This window comes from Peromyscus californicus, unplaced genomic scaffold (assembly GCF_007827085.1).
Source record: "Peromyscus californicus insignis strain IS unplaced genomic scaffold, ASM782708v3 Scaffold_5__1_contigs__length_169319896, whole genome shotgun sequence".
In the NCBI taxonomy this organism is placed as follows: Eukaryota; Metazoa; Chordata; class Mammalia; order Rodentia; family Cricetidae; genus Peromyscus; species Peromyscus californicus.
Genome location: NW_026294573.1, coordinates 2,493,459 through 2,515,735, shown reverse-complemented (window position 1 = coordinate 2,515,735; position 22,277 = coordinate 2,493,459).

Genomic DNA, 22,277 nt, shown 5'->3' with positions numbered 1-22,277 from the left:
CACTGAATCAGGGATCTCCAGCAGCTACAGTCCACCATGGTTCCTCCCAGCTTTCAGAAGTTTCTGGAAATCCTGGACATTCTTCCATTGCATCTGTACCATTCCATTCCAGTCTGTTGCCACATGACTCTCTCATGTGCCCTCCCTTAAGCCAGAATTGTCTCTTCTTATGGGGACACAGGATTAAAAGCCCTCCAAAAACCTTGTCATAACTTTGTTTTGCTGTATTGCTTGCTTTTGTGCATCTATGGCCAAACTCCTGACAGTAACTTAAGGGAAGGATTATTTATCTCGTGATTTCAGAGTGTCCACTGGCCACTTGCTCCTGTGAGCTTGATCAGAAGATTGTGATAGTAGGAGCCATGTGACAAAAGGCTGGCACTCACATCACAGAGAACCAGGAAGCGAGGCACACGGGAAGGTCCAGGGATGCACGCTGCTGGTGGTCCTGTCAGAGGAGCTGCAGACAGCGGTGGAGCTTACGGATCACAGCCCAGAGGATAACAAGGCTACTACAGCTGCCTCCTGGAGAGGCAAAGCCCCAGGAAGATTGTCCCCAGAATGCCCCTTGCTCCTGCTGTGCTTCCTTCTGTCTGCTGCTGCCCTGTTCCTGCTGTGTTCGGCATGGTGTGATCACTATATGAAGGGATCCCACTGTATATCTAGTATAGTGTGATTGCTTCTTGAGAAAAGCCCACTCCTCACTGGGCAATTTACTTTCAGATCATAATGAAGATAATTTTAGTAAGAGCAGTGAAGCTTAGTTGAATCAATGATTTAATTGGACTTTCTGAGTTAGCCTAAAAGATACAGATGGTTAGAACAGTTAGTAAAGATGATTAGGGACATGATTTAGGATATTCTGCCAATTGTTCCAATAAGAGATACAAAACAGGCAAATATAGGCTAAAAGTTACCTCTTCTCCTTGGTTAGATAAGAGATTTGCAGAGGATGGGAAATAAAAACAAGGAAGTTTTATTCACTATAGACCCATGAATCCTGTCTGTGGAAAAACAGGCTGATGATCAAAGAAACAATTATGTCCCTGCACCCAAGGTTAGGCTGAGTTCCTTGGTCATGTAGTTTACAGAATTAATCACAGGCCCCGGTATGCATCTTGGAAAAAAAAAAAAAGTTGTGAAAGGAAAATGACCCTATTGTGTAAAGAGAAATAGATGGTTAGCCAGACCATTTAAATGAAATTTTGTAGGAATCTGCTGCATTGAAACGGCATGCCAGAACAAAGGAACTGGCTGAAATATACTTGGCTTGCTTAAAACTTTGTTAATGTTAATCATCTGTAAAAGAATCATTGCTTTGGGGTGAAGATGTTTTGTTGGGGAGTAAGTACAAAGAAAGATGTTCAACCACTTGTGGGCTTCTAAGGAAAACATGTAACTTGTGATCTTAATGTGATTTTTCTTATGTAAAGATTTTAATTTGTTTTTGGAAAACATATAAGTTGTGGTTGTGAGATAATCTTTTCTTGCACAAAAATCTTTGTATTAGGAGGTATAAAAAGGGGTAAGAAAAGATGAGAGAAGGAAAGGAGGAGAAGGAAAGATATAGATGAAAAACATCAGGGAAACAAGTGGGAAGGAGGAGGAGGAGGAGAAGAAGAAGAAGGAAAACAATAGGTAAAAGAACAGAGAAAGAACAGGGTATGAAGAACAACCAACAGAGAAAAAAACAAAATGAAGAATTAAACTTTGATAAATTTCCCATTTATGTCTATGTGTCTGTTCCAGCAGTTCGCCTAGCCACATTTCTCCAGTTTCCCTGACCCGCTGCTGCTGAGACCCTCCTCAGCAGCATACCTTCCAGAACCTACACAGAGACCTCCTTCCTCTAATCAGGTTTCACTTTCCTAAGTTTTCATAATCTCCCACAACAGTAACTCAGCTGGGGCCTTGGTGGGGGGCATCTCAGATTCACACCATAACAGCCCTGTTTCCATATGGGCTTGTACCCAGGGGTGCCAGGAGTAACACATCGACATAAGTTTTGACACTGTGCAATCCACAATGTCAGAGGAAAAGGGACATTCATATGGATTGACTCTTTTAGTGTCATCCCTGCTCATGTGGCCATAGTGAAACAGAGGCCCTGTTATTGTAACAAGTATTTCTTGTGACCACACAAGAAAAGTGGGCACAGATCAGAGGGGACACGAATCCTTCTGCCCTGGCTTCAGGGAGGTCACTGGAGCAGTTTGAGCTTGAATTCCTCCCATGGTGCAGTCAGTCACTCATACAGGGCTCTCCTCCCCAACCTCTTGCATGCAGGGTAGTCATGCCTCTGTGCCCTGCCAATAGAATATGGGTGGCAATGAGATGTATCCTCTCAGCTTGGTTGTGGTGGTTTGAATGAGAATGGCCCCCATAGGCTCATATGTTTGAATGCTTGGTCTCCAGTTGGTGGAACTGCTTGGGAAGGATTAGGAGCTGGGTCCTTGGTGGAGGAGGTGTGTCGCTGGGGGAAAGCTTTAAGGTTTCAAATGCCAACACTATTCCCTAGCGTCTCTCTCTGCCATATGACTGTTGTCTCACGATGTAAGCCCTCAGCACCATGCCTGCTTGCCTGCCTGTGTGTTCATGTTCATATGTGTAGGGAACACATGGAGGGCATTTACATAAATATGTGTGGAGACCAGAGGTTGATGTTAGCTGTCTTCTTCAATTGCTCTCCACCTTACATAGGGAGCTAAGATCTCTCACGTGAATCCAGAGCTCACCAATTGTGCCAGTCTAGATAGCTAGATTGCTTCCAGGATTCCATCTCCACCTCCAGAGTATTTGGACTGTAGATAGCTGCCATGCTTATCCAGAATTTATATGGGTGCTAGAGATCAAAACTCCAACCCTTATGTTAATATGATGTCATCGTTTTTGTTAACTTGATAGAAACATATATACCTGGGAACAGAGAACTGAGGAATCGCCTCTATCAGGTTGGTCTGTGGATATACCTGTTGAATATTTTTTCTTAATTTCACATTGATGCATGAAGGACCAGCTTACTGTGGGCATGCTAAATAATGGCTATTGCTATAGTTTGGGTCTTGAATACCCCTTAATGGCATGTGTTGAAGGCTTGGTTGTAAACTTGTGATGCTTGTGGGATGAAATAAAACCTTTAGGAGGTGAGATCTAATGTGAGTAAGTTAGGTAATTGGAGTCATGCTCCCGAAGGGGATGTTGAGACCCTGAGTCCTTCCTCTTCCTCTCGCTTCACTAGTCACACACTTTGAAGGGAACTCCAATACACTCCTCGACATCCTGTACCTCGCTATGTCATGAACTGAACCTCTGAAACTGTGAGCCACCACCAAGCTTTCCTCTTTTAAAGCTGAGTCACTGAGGTATGTTGTCACAGTGATGCATGTCTATGTGTGGCTGGATTCTGAGTTGTTCTGTGAGATTTGTTACATAGAATCCAGCCACACTGGGTAATGAGCTGAGGTAAAAGACAGCCGCACAAGGTAAAAGTCCTTGCCAAACAGGGAATTTAGGGTCAGCAAGATGCCTCCATAAGTAAAGGTAGCCTGATGACCTGAGTTCAATCCCTAGGACCCACATGGTAGAAAAAGATTGCTGGGATTAAAAGCAGCACCACCATACCTAACTGTAGTTCTTGTTAATAAAGCTTGCTTTTGCTTTGCATGCTCCCATGAGTCCATTGTTTAATCTTCATTGGCATGAAAACTCACTTAAAGGCACTGTCTGGACATGGCCTTTGTTCACTGTTGGGCGTATGGAATCCAAGGATCCTGGGTCAAGCACACTGGGGCCAAGAAATGTCCCACCATACTCGAAATTCCTACATCAGAGGGAGGAGGGAGATCCTAAGGACTCGGGATACAAGTGAAACAAAGAAGTAATCAAAACTTACAAGACCCAGGAAGCTCCTGCAACTTACAGGATTCACAAGGGCCTCACTCAAGGGCATACAAGCAGTAACTGCTCGGAAGAAGAGACTCTCCTACCCTCTTAGCTGCAAGCCATGAAGGGGGCTCCAGGGGTTCAGCTTTCCTGAGTCACTTACTCACACTGGGGTGCACTTTCCAGTGACAACGGTGATTCTGAGTCACACTTGCTCCCATAAGTAACCTCCCTCCAGAAAAATCTCTCACTGATTCACTAAGCTAGACTTGAGTAAGAGAATTTCTGTAGTCTGCCTCTAATGCCCTGTCTGGGATGAACAAACAATCACTTGCATCTGATTGTGGCTAAAAGAAGAAGGAGTTCCTAAGCAGATGCAGAAGTAGTACCAGGAACCCCAACATAGCCCAGGCTCCTTAGGCAAAAGCCAGCTCTCTTGGCCTTACCTGGAAAAGACAGTCAAATTGAAAGCCTCAGCAAGACTAAAGCAGCAGTAACTGGAGTGAAACGGGGTCCCATTTCTACCCTGGGCCTGTGACCCCACGCACCCCGAGATCCAGCACCTTCCAAGACCTCTGGACACATCTGCAGGACTGTAATGAGATCCAACCTGATTCTCCTTCACCGTCCACCTCTTCTCGGATGGGCTAATGATCTATTTGTATTCACAAAACTATTGTTAGGAAGATTAATTAAAGGGAGAGTATTTTTAGCCATCTGTACTAATTCGGGGAAAGAATTTAGAATATAATGGTGTTATCTGTGGCTGAGGAATTCACACATCCCTCTTGGAATTAGAATATTAATGTCTCTCAAAAAGACTATGCAATGCTGACAAATTATCACTGCTCTCCTCCTAAATTAGTCAAATTAAATGAGGATAATCTAAAATGTTTAGCTTACAGGGGAAATGACATTTCCGTGCCTCTGAGAAGGTGGGCTTTCTCCCCTAAATTTGGGGGAAACACATCTCCAGCCAGTGGGTGAAGCCCACCCATGCCCCAGCTGCTGCCACTGGAATTAGAGCAGGGGAAGTTCTGGGGTGATAAAATAGTGTGGAATCATACCAGCCTCAGCTGGGGAGGGAGGCGACCCACTGGAAGTTCTTGCCTGTCCCCCATATCACCTGCTTTATCCCATTTCCTAGACCATCCTCCCTGAGTGGCTCCACCAGATCCTACTGGGAGGCACCAGTGCCCGTGCAGGGGAAAGGTCACTGAGCTCAGCCTTCAGAATCATGGGGTTGTAGATGTGGATGACTCAGAATGTTTTAAGTCAGGTGGAAGCAGCTTGTTTCCTCTTGGATGACACTGCCTTGGAGGGTGTGTTCTAGGCCTTGGTCCAGGAAGGATTTCCCACAGAACTGATGGGGTATGAGGAAGGGATGGGAGAATAGAGTGTGCTGTTGGGTCGTACCCAGGTTTGACTTTGGCTCACCTTTCCTGGTTCCTCTGTATGGGTTCTTTGGCCACTGGCAGCAGCGTTTATTTGTTGACACAGTATATTCTTGGAGGGCCTCCCTCAACCTGCTTCTCTACCCTACTGCCCTATCTATGTGCCCAGATGAGCCCACCACCCACCTCTCTAAAGTCCACTCATATTCCCCACATCAGGTTGTGAGCCACCAGCCTTTGCACTTGATGCCCAGGCAGATTTCCTTACATGCCTTCACCTCTTGACTGTCCAGGACTCCTGTCTTCCTCCTCTCTGGTACTCCTTCCTAGCCTGTTCCCTCTACTCACTGATGTGCCTCCACTTACACCGAGGAATGGCTGATAAGCCCATTGTAATCTGAAAACATTGCAACTGGGAAAACTCATTAGGCAACTTAAGCTACAGCATCATGGGTTGTCGAATTCAGTTCATGCCTTGGTGCTTCCTGGCCTGCACTCACCTCCCTCCTGACCGAAGCCTCTCCCATGGGCATGCTGGGGCTGTCCCTGACCCCGCCCACCCACAGAAATACCCCCCTCCCCTTTTGACACCTGCTTTTTATGCATGTGGAACCCAAAGGTTAACCTCAGGTGTCTTCCTCGGTTCTCTTCATTGTCCTGGAGCTCACCAACTAGGCCATGTGCTGGCAGCCAGCCCCAGGAGTCCTCCTTCTCCACCTCCCCAGCACTGAGATGATGAGCATGTCACAATGCCCAGCTTTTTGCAGTGTAAGTTCTGGGGATCCAACTCAGGTCGTCTTGTAGAGCAGGTGCTCCACCCACCGAGGTATCTTCTTTAAATTTTATTTAATTTGTTTCCTTTTTCAGAAAATATGTTTTGATCATGTTCTTCCTCTGGTTCTTTTCTTAATTTGCATTATTACTTCGCACAGTGTGGGTTCACAGAAAAATTGACCAGAAGGTACTTTCCACTGTCCCCTCCCCCATCCACAGCCCCCCCACCCCCCTCTCTCAATGTCTCATCAGACAGGACAACTGATGCCTCAGTAAGCCTGCCCTGCAGTCATTGCCATCATCCCCCCAGAGCACTGCCTGTGCTTGGCATCACCCTACCACCTCCCCACACACACCCGCCCCAGGACTCTAAAGAAGGGTGTGTTTCCTGTCATGTGGAAAACAAGCCAGGCACACTGCAAACCTTGACAGCCCCTTCAAGCCACCAGAGCTGCTTCACGTGGAGTGAAAGAGGGAAAAACAGACAATTTACAATTGTGACTCCTCCCTGCCAGCTCAGGAGACAGATGGTGAGGATGCATTCCAGGGATGAACGTGTTGGAACACTCCACTGAGTGGCAGAGGCGTGCCTCCCCACAAGGCCACTGCCATCCTTCCAACCTTGATCCGCTTTCAGGCTGCACCTGTCCACACGCTCTGCTGTCTCCTCACCATCCCCCCACCCTGTACACACACTCATGCAGGGGTCAGAACTGCCGGCACTACCAAGTGCCAAAGCCCAGAATCACAGGTATCTATCATAGCCAGGAGGCAGTGGTAGGCAGGGTTGGGGACAGACAAGACTCCCCTTTCCATTGATTTTCAAATGAAGGACAAGCAGCCTTAAATTGCAGCAAGGGATGCTCCAATGTGGGAGTGCAGGAGCAGGCTGGGTCACAGGGAGGAGGAGCCAACGCCTTGGCTCCAGGCAAACAGCAGGTGTCCAGGAAGCTTGGTGTGTCTGTCACAGTGGCACTGAACAACCCTGCCTCTACCAAGGCCATGGGTGAGGCCTCTAGAATGGCCACAGGCTGCTCTTTCCAGGAGAGGAAAAGCTCCACTCTGCAGATGTGAGCACAGAATGAAGCTTCACACAATGCACTGCCAGTCCCAAAGTTCGCTCAGTCAGTGACCTCTGTGGCTATTTAAATGACTGCCACAGAGAGCACTGTCAAAGACAGACCTGTGAAGGGTGGCCACAGGCCGGAGCCCTGGCCACAAGAAATGGGAGAGATCTGTGCCAGAGACCAGGCCGGACACCACTGCCACACAGCACTTGGGGTCCAGGCTAGAGTCAAAACAGCCCCACACTGCTGGGCAGACACCAAAGCCCAGCCAGGTTGGACCTCAAAGTTATGGATAGGCCCCAAAGCCTCAGCTGTACTGGGCTGGCAGAGCCCCAAAACCTTGGTCAGTCCAGACTCTGGGAGCAGAAAGAAGGAACAGTTGAGGCAGAAGCACAGAAGTGGATTCCCGTTCCACTAGGCCAAGGGACTGTGGAAGACTATGGCCACACTTGATCAGGACTGAGGCCAGAACTGGTCTCCACAGGAATGACCAGGGAAAGAGAAAGGAAGCCCCAGGCTACCAAGCCAGCTGTAGTTCTAGGCAATGTGTACCCTGACCCTCTACCCCGAGCTGTAACGGCTGACCCTGAGCTATCTAGATGGACAAAACCCCATCTGTTCCCAAAGGCTGGAGCATGGGAGGCTCTGGGTCCATGGACAAAGCACTCTATGCCACCTTGCCCCTCAGAGCCAGTCCTCTGCCTCAGGGTCCTTGAGAGGTTACAAAGTAAAATGAACATGGCCCATCACGAACACTGAGCATGAAAGACCGGCGCTGAGAGCGGCATTGTCTGAGGTGTTGTCCTGAGCAAGTGGGACCCTCTTCTCGCTCCCGCAATTCGTTTGTGAGTTGTGAAATTAATCCTGCAAATATTTACACGCAGCTTTACTCTTCCACGGGGAAGGATGAAGATGCTGGCAGAGTTCCCGCCTAAGCCTCCCTCTCCCTGAGCTCTGGGCTCCAGAAAGATCCCAGAGCTCTTTAGGAAGTCAAGTTCCTTATTCCTCCAGCCAGACACCAGGCCCTAGACAGAGTCAGTGCCCATCCTACCTCTGAGTTACCTTCCTGGATATAGCAGGGCCACTGACTGGGTGATTTAAATCACACAGACACACTGCCCCATGGCACTGGAGACTGAAGGACCCAGAGCAGGGGCTGCAGGGCCAGATCCTCCTGAAACTCTCTTGGGCTCATGGGTGGCATATTCTTCACATGTCCTCCACAGCCTTCCCGCCGTGCATTTGTGTTTTAATCCCCTAACCCTTTTTTTTCACCTAACATATTTATTTGTTTTTTAATTTTTGTTTAACATTTATTTTTATTATTTATTCATGTATGTGCACCCATGTGCATGTGTGTGCTTGAGTCCACAGAGGCCAGAAAATGTTATCAGAACCCCCTGGATCTGGAGTCACAGGTGATTGTGAACTACCTGATGCAGGTGCTAGGAACTGAACTCCAGTCCTCTGCGAGAACAGCAAAAACTCTCAACCACAGAGCCATCTCTCTAGTCTGTTCGGTGTTTGTAATAGAATTTCCTTGTATATCCTAGGCTGGTCTCCACCTCAGCACCCTCCTACCTGAGTGTGAAAGCCAGAGGTGACATCAGTGCCTTCCTCTACGGCTGGCTTCCCACCTTGTCTTTTGAGACAAGCTCTCTCACTGAACCTGGTACTCACTAGCTGGTTACATTGGCTGGCTGGTGAGCTCTGAGGACTCTGCCTGTCTCTGATACCCATGGCGTTAGAGCTACAGAGGTGCTTGGCTACACTGGCGCTGGAGATCTCAGTTCGGGTCCTTGTGCTCACGAGCAAGCACTGAACCAACTGAGCTGTCTCTGCAGCCCACTTCCCATACCAAGCTCTGTTTCCATCACTATCCATGCTCAGACATAATATACAAACCAAGGCTCTCAGGCACAAGAATCTGGAAATCAGTGGGTGCCCTCTGGACCCCAATCCACACCTACAGTAGGCTGGGGATACAGTTCAACCCTAACAGTCTCTGGGTCTCTGTGGGCAGCACCTGGGGGGCTGCCAGTTTGTGAAGGGTCTTGCATCACCCAGCTACCCTGTGACCATCAGGCTCCTGGGCAAGAAAGGACATTAGCACATCCACCAGCAGAGAAAATCCTTATAGAGAAACCAAAGTTCCTCAAAGGGGTCAGCATGGGGTCAGCACCACTGAGCCAGACAATCCACCTCTCTAGCTAATTATGTTGCCCACTGGTGGTCAGCTTTACATGCTCACTATGACCAGCACTTCAGAGGTAATAAAAAAATAAGGAAAGAAAGAAAGGAAGGAAGGAAGGAAGGAAGGAAGGAAGGAAGGAAGAAAGAAAGGAAGGAAGGCAAAAATGGCAGCCCCTAGGTGGGAGGGCTTTGGCGGTTCATTTGGATTCCATAATGAATAATTTATAGGAAAGCTTTCCTAGAGCCCAGTGTTCCACAATAAATGTTCCACGAGAATGTACGCAAATATTTCAACACCGATATCTCTCTGGTGGATTCGGCTGACGGCCCAAACCAGATTTGAGTTGCTACATTGCTTATTTACGAAAAATATCATAATCTTGCTTTTATTTGCATTTTTCTGAGCATTGGCGGGTGATTTGAGAGGCATGGCTGCAAATACAGCAGCTGCTGCTGGCTCCAGGGGCGAGGAGGGATGGAGGGAGGGATAGAAAGAGAAGGAGGGTGAGGGGGTAGGAAGGAGCAGGATGGAGGGGAGAGATGGAAGAGAAGGGGAGGAGAGGAAGGGGGCAGAGAGTAAGGAAACAATGGAGGAGTTAGAAAGGAGAAGACAGGAAGGAGGGAGATGGAGAGGGGATGGTAGCGGGAAAAGGGGTAAAGGGGAGAGGAAGGGCACGGGAGAGATGGATGGAAGAGAGAGATGGGAACTGGAAAAGAGATGGGAAAGAGGGTGGAGATGGAGAGCAGGAAGGAGTGTGTGTGGAGGGGAGAAAGGGAAGACAGGAAGGAGGGGGGATGGAGAATGGGAGAGAATAGGAGGAGGGAAGGGGGGAAATGGGGGAAGGAGGAGGGGGGAAACAGAGGCCAAGGGAGGAAGGAGGGCCTGTGTCTGGATCAGAAAGACAGGGAGGTGGACATTGGCCCACAGCTCTACCGCTGGCCAGCTGTTTGACTTGGACAAGTTTGTTAGCTTCTCTGTTTCCTTGTCTCTCAGTGGGTGATCACAGTCCTTTCCTCAGGGGAACCTGGGAGGCCGCCAGGTGGACATGATCCACAGCCTGGACACAGAGCTGAGGTAACTCCATGGGGCACTTAGAAAGGTTTATTGTTGGACTCCATATAAGTCTTTCTTGAAGGGAAGAAAGGTGACCCAGGATATAGAGGTCCCCTGGGCCCTTGCAGAAGCCCGCATGCTCTACCACGTCTCTGCCCACTCAACTACTCTGTTCAGCTCACCAGTACCCAGCATGCATCTCTCACTTCCCTGTTCCTTACCCATTGTTATCTTATTCTAGAAGGATCTTAATTAGCCAATCATAGTCTACCATCTTCCTTGTCAATGATATATTAGTCAGTCAGCATGTAAATTCTCTGGTTGCCTATTATAGGTCCAGGAGCAGGCATATAACCTGCATTAGTCAATCAGAAACAGGACAAGGACTGTCCATTTATCTCCCACTGTGGGTGAACGAGTGAGCTTAGCTCAGGAGGGAGACTGTCTGAGGGTAGGAGGTGGCCAAGTCAAAGCTAAGCCCTAGAGCCCGGATCACATGTGCCTGCAGCCCACCCTGGCTCAGAACCAGTGTTTCCAGAGGTGTTGCAGCTCCGTAAGGTCTAGCTTGTCCTGTTACAAGTCTCAGATTCATTCATTCATTCTCATCTGATCACACCTTTCACTCTCCTTAGTGCAGAGAATGAAAATCCAAATAAAGTCCCTTGCCCGGTGTGCTGAGGGCCTCCAAAGGATCGGCAGGCAAGTTAGCCAACACCCACTACTAGGGAGGTCAAAGGATGAGAGGGTCAGGCAGGCTGCCCACAAGACTGGCCTGGAGAGGGCAGAGCTCAGGGAATCTTCCAGAAGTTCCCAGAGAGGCAGACCTGGCTCTGTGACTGGATTCCTTCCCCATCGTCATGGGAGCGACAGACTCCCATGTCATGAGAGCACTGGAAACTCAGAGTAGTGAAGTTGAGGCAGTTTATATTACGATCTCAAAGTCAGGCCATCAGCCTGGAAGGGCAGGTGCCGACTGAGAGAACAAAATTCTAAAATATGTCTGTATCCTTGGGTGTCTGTAGGTGGGATGGTTGCTCTCAGAGGCCAGAAAGGGGCATCAGATCCCCTAGAGCTGGAGTTACAGGTAGTTGTCAGCCATCGTGTGGGTGCTGGGAACAGTTCTTGGTCCTCTGCAAGAGCAGCACATGTTCTTAACCTCTGAGCCGTCTCTTCAGCCCCCTGAGAACAATCTTTATAAACTGTCACCCGTGGCCCTTCCACCACTTCCTCTTTGGCTGAGTAATCAAGAGGATTCAACCGGACACCTCATCCAGCCCTTCTTTTTTCCCTCTGCCACCTAACGTTTGTCTTTTCCTCAACAAAACCTGGGTATTTGCTCATCTCTACATTTTACCTCCTGCTTATTTTAAGCCTTATCAGACTCATGACCTTTCGGAAAATCTTAGAACTTTAGCTGTGAGAAATTTTCTACTCTAAGCTTCTAGTTGTGTGTGTGGCAGGGGGACCTGAAGCTGGATCCAGGCACCTTTGACAATGGGCCACCAGTGTCATTTCTAACAAGACGAATCATACAACTGTCAATGTCCCCACATGGAAAGTGAGAAGGACCTCCACTGTGGCTGGACGTCCATGGGCTGCATGTACCCAAACCTATAAACATACAAGCCAGAATATGAGCACATAACAAAGTGAGGGGGGAATGCTTGGCCAAAGTGAGGGAGGAATGATTGACCAAGTCAAGATGAAGACCAGGTTATATAAAGCTTCCTAGGGAACATCACAAAATGCTGCCAAAGTCATTTCACACACAGCACCAGTCACTCTGGAGGGGCCTGGCACAAAGCCTCCAGAAGCTCTACGGTGTGGTCTGTAGCCAGCACCCCAGTGGGTCAGGTTAGCAGTGTGGCCCAGGTCGTGGCCACTTAGGAGCTGAGTGGCCTGGGCAAGCTTCAGTTGCTTCACATGAAGGAGGGTGCGACAGTGACGCCTACCTTATCAAACCACTGGGAAGATGTGACAGATAAGAAAAACTAAGTTCTCAGCAGCGTGTCTGGCGAGAGTGAGTGTTCACTAAGTGTTCATGCCATTTTCTCAGCAGTTAAGGCACGGGTGGATCTCACCAAGTACAGTAACAGAGACTGGATGTTCCCTCCCAGCGGAAACAACACAGCACAAACACATGAAGTCATGGTTCTCAAGCTGTGCCAGACAGACAGCCAAGGCAGTGCTTCTTCAGCAATGACAAAACAGAAGAAGCAAGTCCCAACGTCACCACAGCTGACAGCGGCAGGGGGCCTAAAGAGTCCAACAGACCCCTGAGTGGAAGAGGCAGAGCTCAGCATCCAGGGAGACCGTGAGAGCCAAGAGTCTACAAGGTGACACGGAGAAAGGAGGCAATTGCAGAAGTGTATCGGGTCCCTCCAGAAAGGCAACAGTTAGTGCATTTAGAACAGGACCAAGAGCCGGGAGGGAGAGCCCAAAGGATCTGATGAATCAGTGCCTGGTGCCTGCACTCACCAGGTGTCAGGGTGTTAATGTTTCCACAGGGCACCTGAAACCCCTCAGAACTTCTGAGGCACTGGGCAGAGAGTCTCACCTCACTGTTAGGAGTGATTATCTCTGATCAGACACTGGTTTTATCCCACCTAACAAAACCTAAAGGCAAAATCTGAAAGGATAAAATGTGTTAAAAAAAATTATAACTACATCCCAGGACAAAAACTTAAGAATTTAATGGTGTGTTTTGTTTTGTTTTTATCAGCAACCAAAAATAACCCTTACCTAAGTCAAAGACTGACATCCAATGAAAATTTCTAGACATGTATGGCAGTTTGAATTTAATTGCCCCCATAAGCTCACAGGGAGTGGCACTATTAGGAGGTGTGGCCTTGTTGGAGGAAGTGTGTCACTGTGGGAGTGGGCTTTGAGGTCTCATATATGTTCAAACCACACCCAGTGCCTCAGTTCACTTCCTGTTGCCTTCGGATCAAGATGTTAGAACTCTCAGCTCCTTCTCCAGCACCATGTCTGCCTGCATGCTGCCTTACTTCGCCCCATGACTTTAATGGACTAAACCTCTGAACTGTAAGCAAGCCACCCCAAATAAGTGTTTTTCTTTTACAAGAGCTGCCATGGTCATAGTGTCTCTTTACAGCAATCGAAACCTTAACCAAGGCAACATGCAAAGAAACATGAGGGGCCGGGCAGATGGCTCCATGGGTAAAGTGCTCACCACACAAGTGCAAAGACCTAAGTTCAAATCCCCAGAACCCATGCAAAGGCCAAAGGCATAGCATGAGTGTCTGTAATTCAGGCACAGCATGAGTGTCTGAATTCAGGCATAGCATGAGTGTCTGTAATTCAGGCATAGCATGAGTGTCTGTAATTCCAGAGCTCCTATGAGAGATGGAAGGCAGAATCTTGGATGAGAGGAGAGTCTTGGAAACTCTGAAGCCAGCTAGCTTGTCTTATGCAGAGGAAAACAGTGACCAGAACCTGTCTCAAATGGGGTGGGAGGCAGGCCCACTCAAACTGAAGGTTGTCAGGCACCCTGAACAGAGGTAGATTCTAAAATCCTGCCAGTCAGCTGTGAGTTTGCTGGTCTTTCAACAGCATCATCTAACCTGAATGCTGTGTGGCTAAATTCCAAGTGTGGCATTGAGAACAAAGCTGTGGTCAAGGAGCTCTGATTCCTGCCCAGCGAACAGGATGGGTCTCCCAGTGTCAGAGAAAGCACAGCTGGCGTCCAACGTGGTGGCAAGAGTTTCCACCTAAAACCTGAGAAAAAAGATTCTAAAACGGAGCTAAAAACAGCTTCCTAATTGTTTCTCTCAAATGAGCGGCAGCTGCTGGTTTGAGCTACTGGCGGGTTGCTGGCGTGTGCGCTCGACCTGCCCCCCGTAGGGCGGGAATGAAGCCTCTGCAAGTGGCACATTAAGCTGCATTGTGGATTTAGCCTTTGCTAGTACAAAACAAAAAAAAAAGGTTTCTGGGCTACACGCTGCTTGGATAAAAGCATAGACCCACGATAGCTCCCAGAGCTGGCAGAAAACTACAGTACCGCCGCCGCCATGTTGGGAAGCTGAGGTGGGCGGAACCAGCAGCCACAGCTGCTGCAGCTTAAAGCAATAGATTCACAATAAGACAGATTGAGATGTAATAGTTTAAAATGTGTGTAAAATATACGTAGGCTTGAAGGAGACAAAAAAAGGTGATATATACAGTATAGAAACAAATACATAGTTTTAAAAAATAAAGTCTTAGCCGGGCGGTGGTGGCGCACGCCTTTAATCCCAGCACTCGGGAGGCAGAGCCAGGCGGATCTCTATGAGTTCGAGGCCAGCCTGGGCTACCAAGTGAGTTCCAGGAAAGGCGCAAAGCTACACAGAGAAACCCTGTCTCGAAAAACCAAAAAAAAAAAAAAAAAAAAAAAAAAAAAAAAAAAAAAAAAATAAAGTCTTTAAAGAGACAGTAAAATTAATATAAAAAATAAGCCACGTGAAGATGAATATTACACAGAGAATCTGGATTGTGTTGTCTTTGGGATTCTTAACTACAGAGAGATGTTTGATTGTAAAGGAAGCTGAGTTAAACCAGTACGTATATTTTAAAGATACTTTGACTTCAAAATTTGGATGTAAGGATATGTTGCTTTGGAAAAGAGTCTCTTTTGTTTCCACAGAAAGCAAGAGGCTATGGATTTGTTCCAGAGTAAGATACATCAGGTTTGACCAGCCAAGACCCCCTGAAAGGTCTCCGATGACACCATGGCCCAGATGATCCAACATCCAGAACCGTTTCAAGACAACTGGCTCAGATGATACAGCCTCACGGACTACTCCATGATCCTAAAATTTTCTTTGTTTCCCCAGAAGATACAGCGCCCCCCTCCAGCAGGAAGTAGTAAGAGAAGCTACGCCCAAATTCCCAAATATACCAAGCTGACTTTAGAGATGTGTAAAGGTTAAAACCTTCCTTTTTAAGAAAAGAAAAGGGGAGGTGCTGTGGGATGGTCTGTATGTCAAATGTGTTGCTGATTGGTCAGTAAATAAATCACTGATTGGTCCGTGGCCAGGCAGGAAGTATAGGCGGGACAAGGAGGAGAATAGAGCTGGGAAGTGGAAGGCTGAGAGAGGGAGACACTGCCAGCCGCCATCAGGACAAGGAAGATGTAAAGTACCGGTAAGCCACAAGCCACGTGGCAAGGTATAGATTAATAGAAATGGATTAATTTAAGCTGTAAGAACAGTTAGCAAGAAGCCTGGCACGGCCATACAGTTTGTAAGCAATATAAGTCTCTGTGTTTACTTGATCGGGTTTGAGCGGCTTGGGACTGGCGGGTGAGAGAGATTTGCCCTGACTGTGGGCCAGGCAGGAAAACTTTAGCAACACACAGCAGGCCATGCCTTGCTCTTGCCTTTTCACACTTTAAGCCTTCAATATGCCTGTGCCATTTTGGGGTAGGAACTCAGTCAGAAGCCCATGAGAGCAGACCCTCTGAGAAAGGCTAACTTCCTGTTTGAGTCTCAGGTCTTCTACCCTGGGGTTGTGGAACCTGGCGAGAGTGGGAAGCTTGTACATTCAAATTCCTACTCACTATGGGGGCTGGGGTGGGTTCTAAGGTGAGGAAATGCCTATGCCTGTCATCAGGCCATCAGAGCTGAGAGAGGGCAGCACTTCAGACGGGCTGAGGCCTAAGGAACACTCAGCTGCCGGAAGTATGTGTCCATGTATGTGCCTGACTGTGTGTCTGTCTGTGTGTGTCTGTCTGTGGGTCTCTCTGTGTCTGTCTGTCTATGTGTGTACTCTGTGGGTCTTTATGTTGTCTGTCTTCCTCACTCTCTCTCCCTCTGTGTGTGTGTGTGTGTGTGTGAGTGTGTGTGTGTCTGTCTGTCTGTCTGTGTATATGTGTTTCTGTGGGCCTACATGTATGTTTTCTTAACTCTATGTGTGTGTATCTGTACCTGTGTGTCTATATCTGTGCCCATCTCTGTGTGTTCTGATTGTGTGTGTGTGTCTATGCATGTGTGTTGTGTTGTGTCTCTGTGGGTCTGTGTGTGTATCTATGTGTACCTGTTATCTGTATGAGTATCTTTATGTATGCATCTGAATGTCTCTCTGTATGAGTCTTTGTATCTCTTTGGGTCTATATATGTGTGTTCATGTCTCTCTCTCTGTATCTATGTATCTTTGTGTGTATGTTAATGCCTGTGTGTCTATATCGATACCCCTCTCTGTATGTGTCTGTGTCTGTGTCTGTGTCTGTGTCTGTGTCTGTGATTGTGTGTGTGTGTGTGTGTGTGTGTGTGTGTGTGTGTGTGTGTGTGTGTGTGTGTATGTAGATGATTTAGGGCTTACTCTAATAACCTCATCTTAACTGATGTCAGCTGCAAGGATTTCCAAATCATGTTACATTCTTTGGTACTGGGAATGGGCCTTCAGCTTGGGATATGGGCACCACCCTGCATTCCACAACCTACCCCTTTCTGTTAAGAGATGAAAGTGCCTTTTCCAGTGACAGATGTGTGTATGACTCTTGTGTCACAAAGTGGAAAAGAGGAGATAAGGTGTAAAGTGGCTTCACTGGCCACACATCTTTGCTGCTGGAGTCTTACATCTCATCGCATATCCCCATGTGCATCCCTGAAGATGAGTCCTTTGTAGCTTTTAGACTAGAGAAAGTGAAGCAGAGAAGGAGCGCAATGTCAGGTGTCCTGTATCCATGGCAAGTGCTCCAGACACAACACAATGAGGCCCTGATGCCTGCACCACCTGGCAGACATGGCCCACCAGCTTCTGCACAAGCTGCCAGAGGAGCAGGGTAAAGGTGAGCCCCTAAACTGTCCTAGTTTTGAATTACTCCCCACAAACAGCGAAGCCACTCACAGCTGTTCCCTGGCTGGTGTCTCGCTCACTGCCGTTCTCCGACAACTTTCCACTTTACTAGTTACTGCATTGAAGGTGACTTGCAGCTGGGCCTAAGCATGACCCAAGAACCCAGTGGACACATCAGTGGAGCTGGGGATGGACTTCCTTTGAGCCCCAGCTGAGACATCAGCAGCTTTCGCTGAAGCCCCCGGCCAAACACCAGACACTGTTGGTGGGAACTTGTAAACTGCCATGTGAAATATTTATTCACATACACTAGCTTAAGTAATTTAAGTTTGGTGGAAATCAGCATCATGTTTTCATTTTTAATGAGCTTCTGTACAGCAGCAGCTTCTGTCACAGGCAGGTGCTGGGGGCAGGAGTGTTCACAGCCAGATGCAATTTTAATCTTCTCCACAAACAGTGTTGAATAACGTGTCGTGTTTGTGAAAACTCTGCCTGGAGCTGCAGGGCAGGTGGAGCCCCTTGGCCCAGGCAAGCCTTTCTTCAGCTACTACTCCCCACTCTTCTTGTGTCTCTGAACACTGACAGGTACCCCTTAATAGAGCTCCTGATGCTATGTCAGATGAATTAAGGCTCCCCAAACATATTCCCGTCCTAGTCACCAGAACCTGTGACAAAAGGGACTTGCTAGACATAGTTCCTTGAGATAATCAGTGTGATTGTTTAGTTTTGTGCTGTTTGACTGGGCCAAGATATGCCCTGGAAGTTGGGAGAACTGTAGGCATGACTGTGAAGATGTTTTCAGGGGAGACAAGCATTAGAATGGGGAGACAGATGAAGCAAAGACCCACTACAGGTGGATACTGTCCAGTGAGATCACTAGCAGCTCCAAATAGAACAAGGGGCAGACAGAAGACAGTTGCAGTCTCTCCGGAGCACCCTGCTCTTACCCTTAAACATCAAAGCTGTTGGGTTTTGGTCCCTCAGACTCAGTCACTTACACCAGTGACTTTACAGTTGCCAGGCCTTCACCCTGAACTACACATGGGTTTTCCTGGGTCTTCAAATTGCAGGCAACAGATCACAGGACTTCTTACCTGCATAATCATGAAAGCCAAGTCTCAGAATAAATCTTAGGTAGATAGGTGGGTAGGCAGATAGATACAGACAGATACATCATACATACATACATACATACATACATACATACATACATACATGATAGACACATAGATAACAGATAAATAAGATCAATGATAGATGATTAGATAATAGTCAGATATTGATAAATCGATGGGTAGATAAATGAGTTAGATGATAGATGCATACATACATGTATGCATACACACGAATGCATATGTTACAGATAAGATAAATGATATATGATTTATTAATGATAGATAAGATATATGTTAGATGATTGATTGATCAATACACACACACACACACACACACACACACACATCATACTGTGGTGGTTTGAATAAGAATGATCCCCATAGGCTCATATGTTTGAATGCTTGATCCCAGTTAGCAGAACTGTTTGGGAAGGATTAGGAGATGTGGCTCTGTTGGAGGAGGTGTGTTATTGGGTGTGGGCTTTGAGGTTTCAAAAGCCTACACCAGGCCCTGTCTCTCTCTGTCTCTCTGTCTCTGTCTCTCTGTCTCTGTCTCTCTGTCTCTGTCTCTGTCTCTCTGTCTCTGTCTCTCTCTCTCTGTCTCTCTCTCTCTCTCTGTCTCTCTCTCTCTCTCTCTCTCTCTCTCTCTCTCTCTCTGTGCCTGCTGTCTGCAAATAAGGATGTAGCTCTCACCTATTTCTCCAGCACCATGCCTGCCTATGTGCCTCCACACTTCCTGCCATGATGATAATGGACTAACCCTCTGAAGCTGTAAGCAAGCCCTCAATTACATATTTTATTCTATATGCTGGCCATGATGTCTCTTCACAGCAATAGAACAGTAACTAAGACATATACATAGGACATGTTAGATAGATAAGAGATATAGATGATTGATAGAGAGAGAGAGAGAGAGAGAGAGAGAGAGAGAGAGAGAGAGAGAGGGAGAGAGGGAGAGAGGGAGAGAGGGAGAGAGGAATAAAGTGGATAAAAGCACTTACACCTGACAACTTGAATTTTGTCCCAGGTGCCCAGGGTAGAAGAAGAGTATTGACTCCAAAAAGTTATCCTCTGACCTCCACAGGTGTGCATGCCCACACTTACACATATCATACACTCACATAATAATAACAAATTTATTTTCAAAAAAAGTGATAGATGATAGAGACAGACAGATTATACTGATATGGGTTTGCAGCTGACTCTCCAGACCTATGGGTTTACATCCATGACTTCAACCAACCTCAGATTTCAAAACAAAACAAAAACAGAAAAGAACAAGGGCAGGAGAAATGACTCAGCAGTTAAGGGCATTTGTTGCTCTTGAAGGGGAATCAGGTTCAGTTCCTTGCACCCATTTGGCAGCTCACAACCATCTGTAACTCCAATTGCAGAGGATCTGACACCTGCCCCCATGGGCAACAGGCATCACATGGTGCACAGACATACATGCAGGAAAAGAGCCATACACATAGAATAAAATAAATCTTAAAAGTTTAAACTATAGAAAGAAATTGCATCCATTCATAAGTATAATCTAAAACAATTGTTCACATGGAAATTGGGAGAATAGTGGTGACCAGAGAAAAGAAAGAGTTGTGGGGGAGGGCAGAGGGGGGAAGCTCACAGTGTTCGTAATTGACATGGGAATACATACAGACATTTGATAGTAGGGCAGGGTGAATGTAATTAACAAGAATGAGTTGTAAATCTCAAAATAGTCAGAAAAGATGAATTTGAATATACTCGCCATAAAAAAATGATAAATGTTTAGGCGATAGATATGCTAATTACCTGAGTTGATCGCTACCCAGTGTAGCTGTGAATCAAAAGATCACATTGTACTTCATGAATATGTACAAATACCCTGCATCAATCAAAAAAATTAAAAAGAAGAAAATTCACGTCTGTGCAGGGACTTCTTCTCTTGTCATTATTCCCTAACAATACAGAATAACGACTATTTACAGAGACTCTACATTGGAGTACATAGCATTTACATTGGATTTACATAGTATTTACATTAGATTTGCATATTGTTTGCATTAAATTTGCATGACATTCACATTGGATCACTTATTGAAGTTATAGAGAGATGAATGAAGACCTCCAGACACTTCCTGTCCTGATCACTAGAACCTGTGAATATGGCAAAGGGGACTTGGTAGATGTGATAAATCTATGGGAGAGGTTGGACTGTGGCTTTATGGAAGAGCTCTTGCCTAGCATGCTCAAGGCTCTGTGTTTGAACCCCAGTACTGCAAAATAGATAAATGAATAAGACTAAGGTCTATGGAACAGTGTTCATAGGTTAAATGCAAGCACTATATTGTTTCATGTAAGGGACATAAATATCTGGACATGTGGATATTCACAAGGGGTCCTAGAGTGAATCCCCATTGATGCCAGGAACATGCTAGGTAGATAGATAGATAGATAGATAGATAGATAGATAGATAGATAGATACATACATACATACATACATACATACATACATACATATAACCTGTTGGATATATTTCTCTAAAATAAAAATCCTAACAGAAAGATTATCCTAAATCACAGGATGGGGAAATGTTACAATCACAAAGCAATCGTACAAGAAGGAGATAAGGAAGTGAGGGATACCTCCCCAGAAATTGTTGGTCAGTGTCTTAGTTAGGGTTTCTACTGCTGTGAAAAGACACCTGGCCACAGCAACTCTTATAAAGTAAAACATTCAGTTGATATGGTGGCTTACAGTTCAGAGGTTCAGCCCATTACCATTGTGGAGGGGAGCATGGTGGCTTGCAGGCAGATGTGGTGCTGGAGGAATAGCTGAGAGACCTACATTTGGCAGGCAACAGGAAGTTGACTGCCATCACACTGAGGGAAGCTTGAGCAAAAGAGACCTCAAAACCCGCCCCCACAGTGACATACTTCCTCCAATGTAGTCAGATTTTTTCTCTTTAGGCTGCCAGTTCAAAAGACGACATGGAGACTTATTATTAATTATGAAAGCTTGGCCTATAGCTTAGGCTTGTCCCAATAGCTCTTATAACTTAAATTAACCCACTTATATTAATCTATGTTTTGTCTCATGGCTTTTCACCTCTCTTCGATCTTGCACCTCCTGTTTCCTCTCCATGTCCTCTGGTATCTCTCTGAGTCTGCCAGAAAACTCTATGGTGCACTTCTGCCAGCTAAATGTCGACCCTGCCCTCTGAACCAAGGCCAACTCTGTTGGTCTTGGAGCAAAAACACAAACAAATCTGTAACACTCCAACAAGGCCATACCCACTACAACAAAGTCACACCTCCTAATAGTGCCACTTCCTATGAGATTATGGGGGCCAATTATATTCAAACTACCACAGTCAGTGAGACCCTAGAGCCATGCTCCCCGCAAAAAATATAGGTTATTCCCATTGCTTTGATTGACCCACCAGAACTAGATGGTAGAATCTTAGAGTGGAAGACACCATACACTCTGCTCACAGGACACAAAGAAATCAAGCTGGAGCTGTCTAGAAGTTTCCACCCTTTTGACTAGCTTTCACCATGAAAATGTGCTACACAGGCCACTAGGAAAGAAAAGTCACCAATGGTCTAATCCAGCAGTAGACTCCATGTACCACGATGCCAAACTGTGAGGCAAGATATGCACACTGCTGCAGTAGTGGCCTGACTTAAGTTATGGGGGAAAACAGTCATGCTGTCATTAGACTTGAGGCCTGAAAACTGGTCAAAAGCCAAGACTGGGGAGATCTTGAGCCCTAAAAGGAAACATACTACTGTGCTAAGTTCACATGATGTCAAAATGCCTTCTAAGTATTTATGCTTATACCCATGGGTTAATGCTGCTCTCAACCTTGGTTGGGAAGGATGGACAGAGACTAGGAAAGTAGGTGCTGAGGACCCAGCCCGACACGGCCCATCCGTGTCACCTTTGAGGAGCATCACAGAAGAGGGACAGAAAGAAAGAAATATTCAGAGGATGGAGAAGAGGGCTGGAAATGCTGT